Here is a 15,354-nt window from a genome sequence, read left to right as displayed (position 1 = left end):
TGGTTGGATAGCAACCTGAACACGTGTTTAAGCAAACTCCGGGAGATGGTGAGGGACAGGGAAGCGTGGCTTACTGCGGTCCTTAGGGTTGTGAGAGTCAGATAAGACATGGTAACTGAACAATGAACAACATTGTCCCTGCTATCATTTCCATTTTATTATATACAAAGCCATTTAGAATCTAAAGTGATGCAAATGTGTGTGATTAATTTTGTTGCTTTCGCTTCCTCTTAGCTCTTTTCTTCCACAGGTAAAAAGATTCATCCTTTGACAACAACCACTCCACAAAGAGATAATGAGCACTGTGGGAAAGCAATGGCAAATATCTAGAAAATAGGTCAGTAATAATTATTTCATGTCTCACCAGAGGCTAAACACAGCATGAATTAAAATAAGTAATAAATTTTTTTGTTGCTGTTTTTATTACTAGTCATTGATATACTTACCCTGTAGTGAGTATAAAACTAAGCCAAAAACCCTGTAGTGAGTATAAAACTAAGTCAAGAAATCTTAAACCAATCATGTTTTTTTTGAGAAACACAAAAATTGTAATCATATGTTTTTTACCCAAGTGAATATTTTCAAGCATTGAAAATACTTAATCCTAAATGTTAGAGACTAGCCTCTCTATCACTGGAGTCTCTTTCATATAAAACCATACGAGGTGAAAAAAAGGTATATCATTCTAGATCTACTCCCTGAAGTAAAAAAATAATAATAAAAGTAAAAAAAAATAAGACTCAGAAAAGAGCTGGTAGAAAGTGACAAACCTTGTGGATGGCATCTAGATTTACATCAATCTTTCAAAAAGGTTTTTCTCAAATTCATTTTATTCTTGCAGAATAGAGAGCTATGCCTCTTTAATTTGTGTGTGTGCATATTTTTCTGAATATAAAAACACAATTGCTGAAGAAAAAAAAAACATGTTCTGCCTTATGATTTTTTGCAGATGTGTAAAAGTGTTAAACATGAATGTGTCATTTATTTTTTTATCAATTTCTCAAGAGTTTATACAAGATCTAAAAAGAATGGAAGGAGAGAATTGCTCCTCTGTTGCCGGGAGCCAGCACGGGAGATCCCACCCATGGCAAAGGTCATGTGGAAGAGAACTGTTAAGCAAGGCTTGAGAGCTCGAGGGGCTCCCTAGACTGCTCAAGCATCTACCCCAAAACCAGAATCTGTCTGTCTTACTATTGTATGCCTTTCATCAGCTCTCCTGACATTAACAGGGGGTTATCCCCGACCACCTTTCTCTGGAGAAAATCAACTTCGGGCTTTAGCTAATAAGTCTCCTGGACATGAGAGGAATATTTCAATTCAAATCCCCTCTGTTAGCATTCTAGCTTCCTTGGCAGGTTTATCCAGACTCTTGCAGCTACGCATATGATTATTCACAGCCTCCCAACTGTGAGAGGAACAGGAAGCCTAAAACATAGAGCCTTTTAAAGAGTTAAAAGTTATTAGAGTAGTGCTGGTGTAGGATTTCATTATTGGGCCAATGCTTGTTGCTAAGTTCCCATATCTCTCATCCACTGTGCACCTGGGAGTGTATTAGTTAACATGGTTGGAATGTAAGAAAAACAAGCGTAACCTTGAAATTAACCACATCAGACTTTTGAGCTAATTGGTTCTTTATTTCTTATAACTCACTACACCTTTGCTCCGTGAGAAATGTAACTCTGTTTAACATTTTCTGAGGCTGACATAGATTAAAAATATTTAAAAAAAAAATTTCAAGGGAAAATAAGTTTTCTGGTTGAACAGCCTTTATCAAAAGAGGGTCATAAAATGTTCACAGGCCTCCAAGGCCAGAAGATAATGTACACAATATTTTTTATGGGAAAGGTATGCTGAAAAAAATCCTGGTTTTGATAAAGATGAAACAGATGTAATGTTTGGGCTGACCCTGTATGACTTTGCATCTTTCATTTCCCTCTATGTACAAGTTAAGGAATAAAAGTCCCTTTTGAAAATAAAATAATGGGCCTCGCTTACTGAAGAAGCTTGGTCACTCCGTGTTTTTTCTTTTTTTCTCTCTTTCTTTCTTTCTCTCTCCCTCTCCCTCCCTCTTTTTCAGGCTGATCCCTTGGAACACAGAGGCTCTCTGCATTCACTTTCCTGCCTGAGTTTCTAAGACTTTACTAGCTTTCTGTGTAAACCAAGGAATATCAGCCTCTTTCTCTCCTCTATTTTCTTATCTACAACATTCTTTCCCTATCTCTCTCTAAATCATTCGCTGACACCGTTTCTCCTTCGGATTCCCCTGGATCCTGTGGGGGCTGGACCCTGGCACTCTGTGACTGAATTCATTTTCTTGGGAATTACTAATAACACTGTGAACAAAGTGATCCTATTTACCATGGTCCTACTTGTTTATATCATCAATCTTCTGGCAAATCTTGGAATGATAACCCTGATTAGGATGGATCCCCAGCTGCACACACCCATGTGCTTTTTCCTCAGCCACCTCTCCTTCTGTGACCTCTGCTATTCCACAGCCATTAGCCCCAATATGCTGGTGGACCTATTTCCCAAGAAAAAGTCAATCTCTTTCTATGGCTGTGCCCTGCAATTTTTGGTCTTCTGTATCTTTGCTGATTCTGAGTGTCTCCTGCTGGCAGTGATGGCCTATGACTGGTACAAGGCCATTAGCAGCCCCTTGCTCTATGCAGTCAGCATGTCCAGTGGGGTGTGCTCCCTGATCATGGCTGGGGTTTACCTGGTGGGAATGACAGATGCCTTGATCCACACGACATTAGCATTCTGCTTATGCTACTGTGGGTCAAATGAGATTAACCACTTTTTTGTGATGTTTATCCTCTTCTGATGATATCTTGCTCAGACACACAGGTCAATGAGTTAGTGATATTCATGATTTTTGGCTTCATTGAATTAAGTACCATTTCAGGAGTCCTTGTCTCTTATTGTTATAATATCCTATCAGTCTTGAAGATCCACTCCACTGAGGGGATATTCAAAGCTTTCTCTACCTGCATCTCCCACCTAACTGCTATGGCAATTTTCCAGAGAACTATGCTGTTTATGTATTTCAGACCAAGTTCTTCCTATTCTCTAGATCAAGGCAAAATTACCTCACTGTTTTACACTCTTGTGATTCCCATGTTAAACGCTCTGATTTACAGTGTATGAAACAAGAATGTGAAAGAGGCCCTCGAAAAATTGAAAAATAAATGGCTTTAAATTTATGTTAGATGTATGTGAATAAACATGCATCCACACACATATAGTGACAGATGATTCATTAAAATTATATGGTAGAATACATGAAAGACATAATTTTTCAATTTCTTAAAGTAGTGTTACACTAAATCTCAATCATAAATTTATTATTGTTCCTCTCACATGTCAGTTTAATTATCTTTCCAGAATTTGTACATGGCCTTTAGTTTAAGTGAAAAACGTTTCTGACTTTTCCATTATGCTGGTTTTTCTTTAGTTTTTATTCAAACATTCTTTCAATTATGCTGAGCCTTATTGTGCATTTACTCAGTGATCTTTGAGCATGTAGATTCTTTATATACTATAGCAAATCTTGTAGTTTAAATACTACTAAATATAAGTTAACACAAATAACATATTAACTAAATGGTCAAGTAACTCATTATAACCTCAAATTCAGCATGAAATAATACATACAGGGCTATAATTCCAAAGCAAAAATATCTAAATCTAGTCCAAAATAAAATCAACTTTGAATAGAGATATTCAGTCAAATCTAAATAAGACTGAATTTGAGACATGAAAGGATAGTAGATAGAGGATTTGACAGTTATTCAGGTTGTGAAATATACAAGTCCATGTTTGTTAGAAGAAATCATATTTGCTATAACATGGAAGAGCCATGAAGGCAACATACTAAGTGAAATAATCCATACAGAGGAAGATAAGTACTGCATGATCTCACATATAGATAGAATCTAAAAGGTAAAACTCAGGAATTCCCTGGCAATCCAATACATAGGACTTGGTGCTTTCAATGCCCGGGCCCAGGTTTGATCTCTGGTCAGGGAACTAAGATACTTGCAAGCCTTATGGTGCAGCCTAAGTAAATAAAAACATTTCATAGAAGTAGAGAGTAGATTGGTTGTTACTAGGGGCTGAAAGACAGGAGAAAAGGGTGATGTTGGTCAAAGTGCACAAATTTTCTATTATTTATTGAACAAGTTTAGGGGATTTAATCTACATGATGACTCCAATTAACAATACTGTAGTATAAATTATCAGAGAAATGCAAATAAAAACCACAATGAGGTACCATTTCATGCCAGTCAGAATGGCTGCGATCCAAAAGTCTACAAGCAATAAATGCTGGAGAGGGTGTGGAGAAAAGGAAACCCTCTTACACTGTTATTGGGAATGCAAACTAGTACAGGCACTATGGAGAACAGTGTGGAGATTCCTTAAGAAACTGGAACTAGAACTGCCTTATGACCCAGCAATCCCACTGCTGGGCATACACACCAAGGAAACCAGAATGAAAGTGACACATGTACCCCAATGTTCATCACAGCACTGTTTATAATAGCCAGGACATGGAAGCAATCTAGATGTCCATCAGCAGATGAATGGATAAGAAAGCTGTGGTACATATACACAATGGAGTATTACACAGTCATTGAAAAGAATACATTTGAATCAGTTCTAATGAGGTGGATGAAACTGGAAGCCAGTTTCTCTCTGAAGCCAGAAAGAAAAATATAATACAGTATACTAACGCCACAGGACAGGAAAAGGTCAGTTTTCATTCCAATTCCAAAGAAAGGCAGTGCCAAATAATGCTCAATCTACCACACAATAGCACTCATCTCACATGCTAGTAAAGTAATGCTCAAAATTCTCCAAGCCAGGCTTCAGCAATACGTGAACCGTGAACTCCCTGATATTCAAACTGCTTTTAGAAAAGGCAGAGGAACCAGAGATCAAATTGCCAATATCCGCTGGATCATGGAAAAAGCAAGAGAGTTCCAGAAAAACATCTATTTCTGCTTTATTGACTATACCAAAGCCTTTGATTGTGTGGATCACAATAAAGTGTGGAAAATTCTGAAAGAGATGAGAATACCAGACCACCTAACCTGCCTCTTGAGAAATCTGTATGCAGGTCAGGAAGCAACAGTTAGAACTGGACCTGAAACAGACTGGTTCCAAAAAGGAAAAGGAGTATGTCCAGGCTGTATATTGTCACCCTGCTCATTTAAATTCTATGCAGAGTACATCATGAGAAACGCTGGACTGGAAGAAGCAAAAACTGGAATCAAGATTGCCAGGAGAAATATCAATAACCTCAGATATGCAGATGATACCACCCTTATGACAGAAAGTGCCCATCCTATTGATGAAAGTGAAAGAGGAGAGCGAAAAAGTTGGCTTAAAGCTCAACATTCAGAAAACGAAGATCATGGCATCTGGTCCCATCATTTCATGGGAAATAGATGGGGAAACAGTTGAAACACTGTCAGACTTTATTTTGGGGGGCTCCAAAATCACTGCAGATGGTGACTGCAGCCATGAAATTAAAAGATGCTTACTCCTTGAAAGAAAAGTTGTGACCAACTTAGTATATTCAAAAGCAGAGACCTTACTTTACTGACTAAGGTCCGACTAGTCAAGGCTATGGTTTTTCTTGTGGTCATGTATGGATATGAGATTTGGACTGTGAAGAAGGCTGAGCACCGAAGAATTGATGCTTTTGAACTGTGGTGTTGGAGAAGACTCTTGAGAGTCCCTTGGACTGCAAGAAGATCCAACCAGTCCATTCTGAAGGAGATCAGCCCTGGGATTTCTCTGGAAGGAATTATGCTAAAGCTGAAAGTCAGTACTTTTTCCACCTCATGCGAAGAGTTGACTAATTGGAAAAGACTCTGATACTGGGAGGGACTGGGGGCAGGAGGTGAAGGGGAAGACAGAGAATGAGATGGCTGGATGGCATCACGGACTCGTTCAATGTGAATCTGAGTGAACTCCAGGAGATGGTGATGGACAGGGAGGCCTGGCGTGCTGTGATTCACGGGGTGGCAAAGAGTTGGACACGACTGAGCGACTGAACTGAATTGAACGCATATATATGGAATTTAGAAAGATGGTAATGATAACCCTGTATGCGAGACAGCAAAAGAGACACAGATGTATAGAACAGCCTTTTGGACTCTGTGGGAGAGGGCAAGGGTGGGATGATTTGGGAGAATGACATTGAAACATGTATGATATCATATATGAAATGAATTACCAATCCAGATTCGATGCATGATACTGGATGCTTGTGGCCGGTACACTGAGACAACCCAGAGGGATGGTATGGAGAAGGAGGAGGGAGGGGGTTTCAGGATGGGGAACACGTGTATACCTGTGGTGGATTCATGTTGATGTATTGCAAAACCAATACAATATTGTAAAGTAATTAACCTCCAATTAAAATAAGTAAATTTATATTTTAAAAAAGTAATAATTTACAACTTTCCATATTTGGGGATATTTAAGGTAGGTATCACAAACACATGGGTGAGAAGTCTCTAAAGTGTACACTGCACTCCGGGATGGGGAAACTCAGGACTCTAGAACTTGAATCCGAGGTCTGAAGAATGTTAACTTGTTTTTCCTTAAACTTCCTACTTTTCCCTACAAATGTATTAAACACTTTCCAAAACGTATTATTAATATTTCCCCCCCACTGCTTAAAAAGAATTAACAAATGTCATAAGACCTTTAAAAGATGTGTCAAAGGATTCCCTCCTTCAAAAATGTTAGAAGCCGCTAGTTTAAATGTATCTGAGAGATGGCATTGCTCTGATGATCTCTTCAGACAAGTGCATGCATTTCAGTTAAAGGACAAAAAATTCTTGTGTGTCTTGAAACCTTTGACAGCATTAAAAAATAAGTGAAATGAAGTGAAGTCGCTCAGTCATGTCCGACTCTTTGCGACCCCATGGACTGTAGCCGACCAGGCTCCTCTGTCCATGGGATTTTCCAGGCAATAGTACTGGAGTGGATTGCCATTAAAAAATAAAAGAAAAAGAAGACAAAAACAAACAAACAAAAAATACTGTGGGGTAAACTTGAAATTTGCTAAAAGAGTAGATTTTAAATGTCCTCACCATACACACACTCAAAATGGTAACTATGTGAGGTTATGCATGTATTAATTAACCTTATTGTGATAATCATTTCAAAAAGTATACATATATCACTTCATCATATTGTATACCTTATAACTATATGTGGTATTTATCAGTTACAAAATTTAGATAGATGGTAATGATAACCCTGTATGTGAGACAGCAGAAGAGACACAGATGTATAGAACAGTCTTTTGGACTCTGTGGGAGAGGGAGATGGTGGGATGATTTGGGAGAATGGCAATGAAACATGTATAATATAAGAAACGAATCACCAGTCTAGGTTTGATGCAGGATACAAGATGCTTGGGGCTGGTGCACTGGGATGACCCAGAGGGATGGTATGGGGAGGGAGGTGGGAGGAGGGTTGAAGATTGGGAACACATGTGCACCTATTGTGGATTCATGTTGATGTGTGCTAAAACCAATACAATACTGTGAAGTAATTAGCCTCCAATTAAAATAAATAAATTAATATTTTTAAAAAACCCTGCATGGGTATTTGAATGAACAGAGCAATAAGAGATACATGCAACACTTTTTCTTCATCCCATTAGTATAGCTCATACTCAAACTGGAGGCATTGGGATTTGAATTCAGTCAGTCTGGCCCCAGAATTTGTGCTCTTAGTTAAAAAGTTATGTCATTTGATTGCAACTGGGCCATAAAGATTCTGAAAGGATAAGCTTATGATCATGGGTTTTATAGTCTCATAATTGGAAAGGTTTTGGTTGAAGGAAGGACTTGTTCCTCCAGGAGGATGATTCAGACAGGAAGTGGAGGAGGGGCTAGAGAAGGAAATAAGACTGGAAATGTTATTTAAACTTGATGCTGTTACTATCTTGCCTATACCTTGTGTGAAACATGTACTTAGGATTGTGTTTATCTGTATGTGACAGCTCTCTAATTCCCAAAAATCCATGTACATAAGAATATCCCAAGAGGCTTGTTTAAAATGAACATTCCTGGCTTTCTCTCCCAAATATCCATGAGTTTACCTGATTTCCCAGGTGATTCTGACAGAGGTTCTAAGAAACCTTTATGATAGAAACCAGAGATTTCTGGATTTGATTTTCAGCTACAAATATCTAGAACCCAGCGCTGTGCAAGTACACTGATAGAATTCTTTGGCCGGCTTCTTGACCTTCAGGAGCTCAGGATTTGGTTGAAGCGGCAAAGACAATTCAATCAGCAAAGTGCAAAACCTGAAAATTATTAATTAGTTTAGAATGTGTGAATCATAACTCTATAGTTTAAAAACTAATAGTTGACATGCGGGTTACTGGCAACCATCAGCATATATATATATATATTTTTGTCCCCAGTAAAAAATGCATTCCTCAAGGAGGCAAAAATTGTAAATGAAGATACGAAGTTTATTTTTAGAGACATAGAACAACAAGTGGGAGAGCAGGCAGAGAAACTGTTTAGTTAAGATCGAAGCAAGGCAGAGAGGCACACCAGGAAAGAAAGTGTGTGGGTGTCCCCTACAGTGAGGAGGAGCCACCACCAATATTTCTGATCGTTTTCTGATTTTTTTTTTTTTTTTGACATCTCTGGTGTTTCATGGGTTTTCCTGGTGGTTCAGAGGTAAAGAATCCATCTGCCAGGCAAAGGACACATGTTTTATCCCTGGATCAGGAAGATCCCCTGGAGAAGGAAATGGCAATCCACTCCAGTATTCTTGCCTGGAGAATCCCATGGATACAAGAGCTTGGCAGGCTACTGTCCATGAGGTTGTAAAAGAGATATGACTTAGTAACTAACCAACAACCATCAACAACAAAACCAGACAAAGATGTAAAAAAAAAAATCAAGCTAACTAATGTACTTCATTGCAGAAATACTGAATAAAATATTAGAAAATAAAATATCACAGTATATGATAGAAAAATAAATAATAACTTGAGGCGGGGGGGGGGGAGGGAACAAAATAATTACCTGTTTAGCAGCAAACAGGATATATAAGAAAATTCCTTCAATATGGTAAAGATCATCTACAAAAATATTTCTAGCTAGCATTATGTGTACTGTACAAACAGAAAACAGAAAAAAAATCCTATATAAAGTAAAATAACTTGATTGTCTCCTAGCCCTGTGTATAACAACAACCAAAAAAATAATGTCCTCAACCACTTTTTTTCAACATCTTATTTTAGATTTTTGTTGAATAAGGAAAGAAAATTATAATTACTGGAAAGTAGAAAGTAAACTGTCTTTATTTGCCAGCTAGATTTTGTATACAGAAAGTTCTAAGGAATCTGCAACCAAAATATGAAAAAATAATAACAGAATGCAGTAGTGTTGCATAAATGAGTATATATAAAAATATCAATTGTATCATTGTATTCTAATGATGAGTAAATAGAAATGACTTTTTAAAGTATAATTTGCAAGACTTATTCATGCATGCATGTACATGTGTGTGTTAGTCTCTCAGTCGTGTCCAACTCTTTGTGACCCCATGGGCTGTAGCCCACCAGGCTCCTCTGTCCATGGAATTCTTCAATCAAGAATACTGAAGTGGATTGCAATTTCCTTCTCCAGGGCATCTTCCCGAACCAGGGATCGAATGCAGGTCTCCTGCAAGCATGAGGATTATCAATAAACTGTTGATAGCTAAGCTGTAATCCCTGAATACCTTAATTACACCAAAGGCAAGCCATTTCTAGTATTCATGGTCAGCAGGCCATATTTTTCACAATGATAACGTATTTTTGACATGCTATACTCTAACAAGAAAGTGAAAGTGTTAATTATGCAGTCATGGCTGATTCTTTGGAACCCCATGGACTGTAGTCTGCCAGGCTCCTCTGCCCATGGAATTCTCCAGGCAAGACTGCTGAAATGGCTGACCATTCCCTTCTCCAGGGAGTCTTCCCAATCTAGGGACTGAACCCAGGTATCCTGCATTGCAGGTAGATTCTTTACCATTTGATCCACCAGAGAAACCTACACTCTTATCAGGAAGAGGTTAATTTCTGTTCAGTACATGGATACTAGAAATATTTGTCACAGCCATCTAGGAAGTATGAACTTTTTAATTAAAAGTCTAGGGGACTGTCTTTGGATTTGTACATTCTTGAGATGTAGGTTCATATATATGTATATATATAGGTTCATATATATACAGGTTCATATATACTATATATATATAGTATAGTATTACAGCCAAAGTATTTTATAGGTTCATATATAGTATATAGGTTATACTATAGTATATAGGTTATAGGTATATATACCTATATAGGTATATAGGTATATAGGTTATAGTATATAGATTATAGGTATATATACCTATATAGGTATATAGGTATATAGGTTATATATATACTATATATATATAGGTTATATATATAGTATAGTATATATGTATACTATATGTATAGTATAGTACATATGTATACTATATGTATAGTACATATGTATACTATATGTATAGTACATATGTATACTATATGTATACTATATGTATACTATATGTATATACTATATGTATACTATATGTATAGTATATGTATACTATATGTATACTATATGTATAGTATATGTATATGTATATATATACTATATGTATATATGTATATATATGTACATATATACTATATGTATATACTATATGTATATAGTATACTATATGTATACTATGTATACTATATGTATATAGTATACTATGTATATAGTATACATGTATATATTGTATATAGTATACATGTATATATAGTATATAGTATACATGTATATATAGTATATAGTATACTATGTATATAGTATATACATATAGTATATATACTATACTATATGTATATATACTATATGTATATACTATATGTATACTATATGTACAGTATAGTATACTATACTATATGTATACTATATGTATAGTATAGTACATATGTATACTATATGTATAGTACATATGTATACTATATGTATAGTACATATGTATACTATATGTATACTATATGTATACTGTATACTATATGTATATACTATATGTATATACTATATGTATACTATATGTATACTATATGTATACATATACTATATGTATACTATATGTATACATATACTATATGTATACTATATGTATACTATATATATACTATAGTATAGTATATACATATATATAGTACATATGTATACTATATGTATAGTATAGTATATATGTATAGTATATATGTATATATAGGTATATAGGTTATATATATACTATATATATATAGGTTATATATATAGTATGTATATATATAGTATATATATACTATATATATATAGGTTATATATATACTATGGTATATAGGTTATAGGTATATATACCTATATAGGTATATAGGTATATAGGTTATAGTATATAGGTTATAGTATATAGGTTCATATATATATAGGTTCATATATACTATATATATATATAGTATAGTATTACAGCCAAAGTATTTTAAAATTAATCACAGTAAATTCAGTAGTTAATATGAGGATTACTTAAAGTTTCTTATAGCTAATAACAATTTTATTAAATGTGGGTTGAGAAAAGTCATCTATTCAGAATGGAATGAGTTTTGTATTTAACCAAATTATTTTTCTAGAACTGTAAATTGCAAGAATGATATATCTTCCCTTTTGCTTTAATATGTTGATTTGTGGTTATTAATTCACAAATGTTAAACCACTTTTCAGTTTCTGGAATAAAACCCAGTGTGTTAATATTCTGTCTTGAATATTCATTATCTAACCTCACGAGAAAGATTGATCTATAAATTTATTTCTTATAATAGCTTTGTTTGAATTGATTGTTAAGAATTCAGTGAATATAATGCATTATTAAGTATCCTCTCAATCTATTCTCTAGAAAGATTTATGCATGATTGACAATATTTCTTAAATGTTTGGAGAAATTCACCAACATAATAAACAGGGCATAGGATTTCTTTGTTAGGAAGTTTTTAAAAACAAATTCCATTACTTTGAGCTTCCCCAGTGACTCAGTGGTAAAGAACCCACCTGCAATACAGAACACACAGGAGATGGGGGTTCGATCCTGGATCAGAGATATCTCTTGGAGAAGGGCATAACAACCCACTCCAGTATTCTTGCCAGGAAAATCCCATGGACAGAGAAGCCTGGCAAGCTAAAGTCCATGCAGTCACAAAGAGTCAGACATGACCGAGCAAACACAGTCATCCATTACTTTAATAGATAAGATTTTACCTAAATTTTCTATTTTTATTGTATAAGATTGAAGGCTATGTTTTTTCAAGGAAGGTGTTTATTTCACTGAGATTTGTAATTTCTTAATAATGATTGTTCACAATATATTCTTATATTCCATGCCTGTAGAATTTCACCTATGCCTATTTTTTCCCCTAATCAGTAAAGAAAGAGATAAAGTTTGGGTTATTTTTAATTCAGTATGTCAAACTCAATATATAACATACCTTTGTTGTCTCTCTTTTCCTGCAGAAACCGAATCAATGATAGTAATAATAATGAGAAATAAATCAAGTGGCAAAGTCACATCAATAAAAACAATGGTGGGATTTCCCTGGTGGTACAGGGGTTAAGATTCTTTGCTTCCACGGCAGTGAGCATGGGCTTTATCCCTGGTTGGGAAGCTAAGATCTCACATGCTGTGCAGCACAGCCAAAAATAAAAATAAATAAAACAATGGTAAAATAAAATCCAGCTAATATGATCTTATCATTATGAAGGAGTATAGATGAATGAAGCAGAGAGGGCATGGCTACAGTCAAGCATGCTTTAACATGCAGAGCTAAAGAAGAAGTGATGTAAATTTTAGAGCCCCTAAGAGTCTCAGGGTTTAAGAGAATGAACAAAATAAATACTGAAGTCTGTATGAATATGAAACAGTCAAGGATATACAGGATCCACTTACAGGGAAGAAAAGATGTCAGAAGTTTCTCTATGGATAGTGAGATTTACTTCAAAATTATCATAAATAATATGTGGTAATGGCAGGTACTTCAAAGGAATATAAGAAAGACTTATTAAACTGAATAAGGTAGATTCATGATTAGGTCCATTTATTCAAAAACATCTCGTTAATCTATTATAATTTTTTCATACTTCATTATTGATAAAGAGCACTTCTTCTTCTTTGGATTATGAGTTCAAACCTGAGACAGAAGCAAGTATATATGCCAGAAGAAGATAAAATAGAGCAGGTCTTAACTTGGGATTTATTGTTGAGTAATCATTATATTTCCTTAGAAATCCATTTACCTTTTTATCAGTATTCAGTATCATCTTAAACACCTTTTATTGAAGTATATTATACAAGTATTCAAAAAGTTAGTGATGCATAGAGAGACTAGCTATTATTTTCAGGATCTTCTAGCTTAAAATCAGGTAATATTTTATAATGCAAACTCAAAAGTCCTCCTGTTACCTGGAGTAAAATAAAGTTTTGAGAAAAGCTAAAAGTTGTATTTCATAGAACTGAATCAAAAGAGTTAGTTATGAGAACCTGGGTGCAAATTTAACCCTAATCCTAACCTTAACCCTGACACTAAACAGAGTTATCATCTGTGTTTGCAGCAGTGTAACAAATCACAACATAAACTGTAGCAAAAGGAGTCTCTAATAATATATATCTTTTTGTCACTCTGACTTCCATAATGTATTATTTCTTTTTTTTCCCCATGATTGAAGTTTATTTATTTATTTATTATTTTTTAATTTATTTATTTGGCTATGTTGGGTCTTAGTTGCAGCCCCTGTTATTTTCTTTTGCCTTTATTGTTATTATTATTATTCTTTTATTTTATTTTTCACTTTACAATATGGTATTGGTTTTGCCATACATCAACATGAATCGGTCATGGGTGTACACATGTTCCCAATCCTGAACCTACCTTCCACCTCCCTCCCCATATCATCCCTTTGGGTCATCCCAGTGGACCAGCCCCAAGCATCCTGTATCCTGCATCGAACCTGGACTGGCGATTCATTTCTTACATGATAATATACATGTTTCAATGCCATTCTCCCAAATCACCCCACCCTCTCCCTCTCCCACAGAGTCCAAAATACTGTTCTATACATCTGTGTCTCTTTTGCTGTCTCACATACAGGGTTTTTGTTACCATCTTTCTAAATTCCATATATATGTGTTAGCACTCTTGCCTGGAAAATCCCATGGATGGAAGAGCCTCATAGGCTGCAGTCCTTGGGGTCACCAAGAGTCGGACACGACTGAATGACTTCACTTTCACTCTCATGCATTGGAGAAGGAAATGGCAACAGACTCTGGTGTTCTTGCCTGGAGAATCCCAGGGATGGGGGAGCCGATTGGGCTGCTGTCTATGGGGTCGCACAGAGTCGCACAAGACTGAAGTGACTTAGCAGCAGTGTTAGTATACTGTATTGGTGTTTTTCTTTCTGGCTTACTTCGCTTTGTATAATCGGCTCCAGTTTCATCCACCTCATTACAACTGATTCAAATGTATTGTTTTTAATGGCTGAGTAATATTCCATTGTGTATATGTACCACAGCTTTCTTATCCATTCATCTGTTGATGGGCATCTAGGTTGCTTCAATGCCCTGGTTATTATAAACAGTGCTGCAATGAACATTGGGGTACACGCGTCTCTTTAAAGTCTGGTTTCCTTAGTGTATATGCCCAGCAGTGGGATTGCTGGGTCATAAGGCAGTTCTATTTCCAATTTTTAAAGAAATCTCCACACTGTTCTCCATAGTGGTAGTACTAGTTTGCATTCTCAATAACAGTGTAAGAGGGTTCCCTTTTCTCCACACCCTCTCCAGCATTTATTGCTTGTACATTTTTGGATCACAGCCATTCTGACTGGTGTGAAATGGTACCTTATTGTGGCTTTGATTTGCATTTCTCTGATGATGAGTGGTGTTGAGCATTTTTCATGTGTTTGTTAGCCATCTGTATTTCTTCTTTGGAGAAATGTCTATTTAGTTCTTTGGCCCATTCTTTGATTGGGTCGTTTATTTATCTGGAATTGAGCTGCATAAGTTGCTTGTATATTTTTGAGATTAGTTGTTTGTCAGTGGCTTCATTTGCTATTATTTTCTCCCATTCAGAAGGCTGTCTTTTCACCTTGTTTATAGTTTCCTTTGTTGGCAGAAACATTTAATTTTAATTAGATCCCATTTGTTTATTTTGCTTTTATTTCCAGTATTCTAGGAGTTGGGTCGTAGAGGATCCTGCTGTGATTTATGTCGGAGAGTGTT

General features: G+C 35.7%; 1 pseudogene; it reads left to right on the top strand.

Annotated features, from left to right (window-relative positions):
• Positions 1 to 1,028: 1,028 nt before the first annotated feature.
• Positions 1,029 to 3,201, top strand: LOC128060303 (olfactory receptor 5W2-like; annotated as a pseudogene).
• The last annotated feature ends 12,153 nt before the right edge of the window (positions 3,202 to 15,354 follow it).

This window comes from Budorcas taxicolor, chromosome 2 (assembly GCF_023091745.1).
Source record: "Budorcas taxicolor isolate Tak-1 chromosome 2, Takin1.1, whole genome shotgun sequence".
Classification (NCBI taxonomy): domain Eukaryota; kingdom Metazoa; phylum Chordata; class Mammalia; order Artiodactyla; family Bovidae; genus Budorcas; species Budorcas taxicolor.
This window is presented reverse-complemented; position numbering and strand designations above follow the sequence as displayed.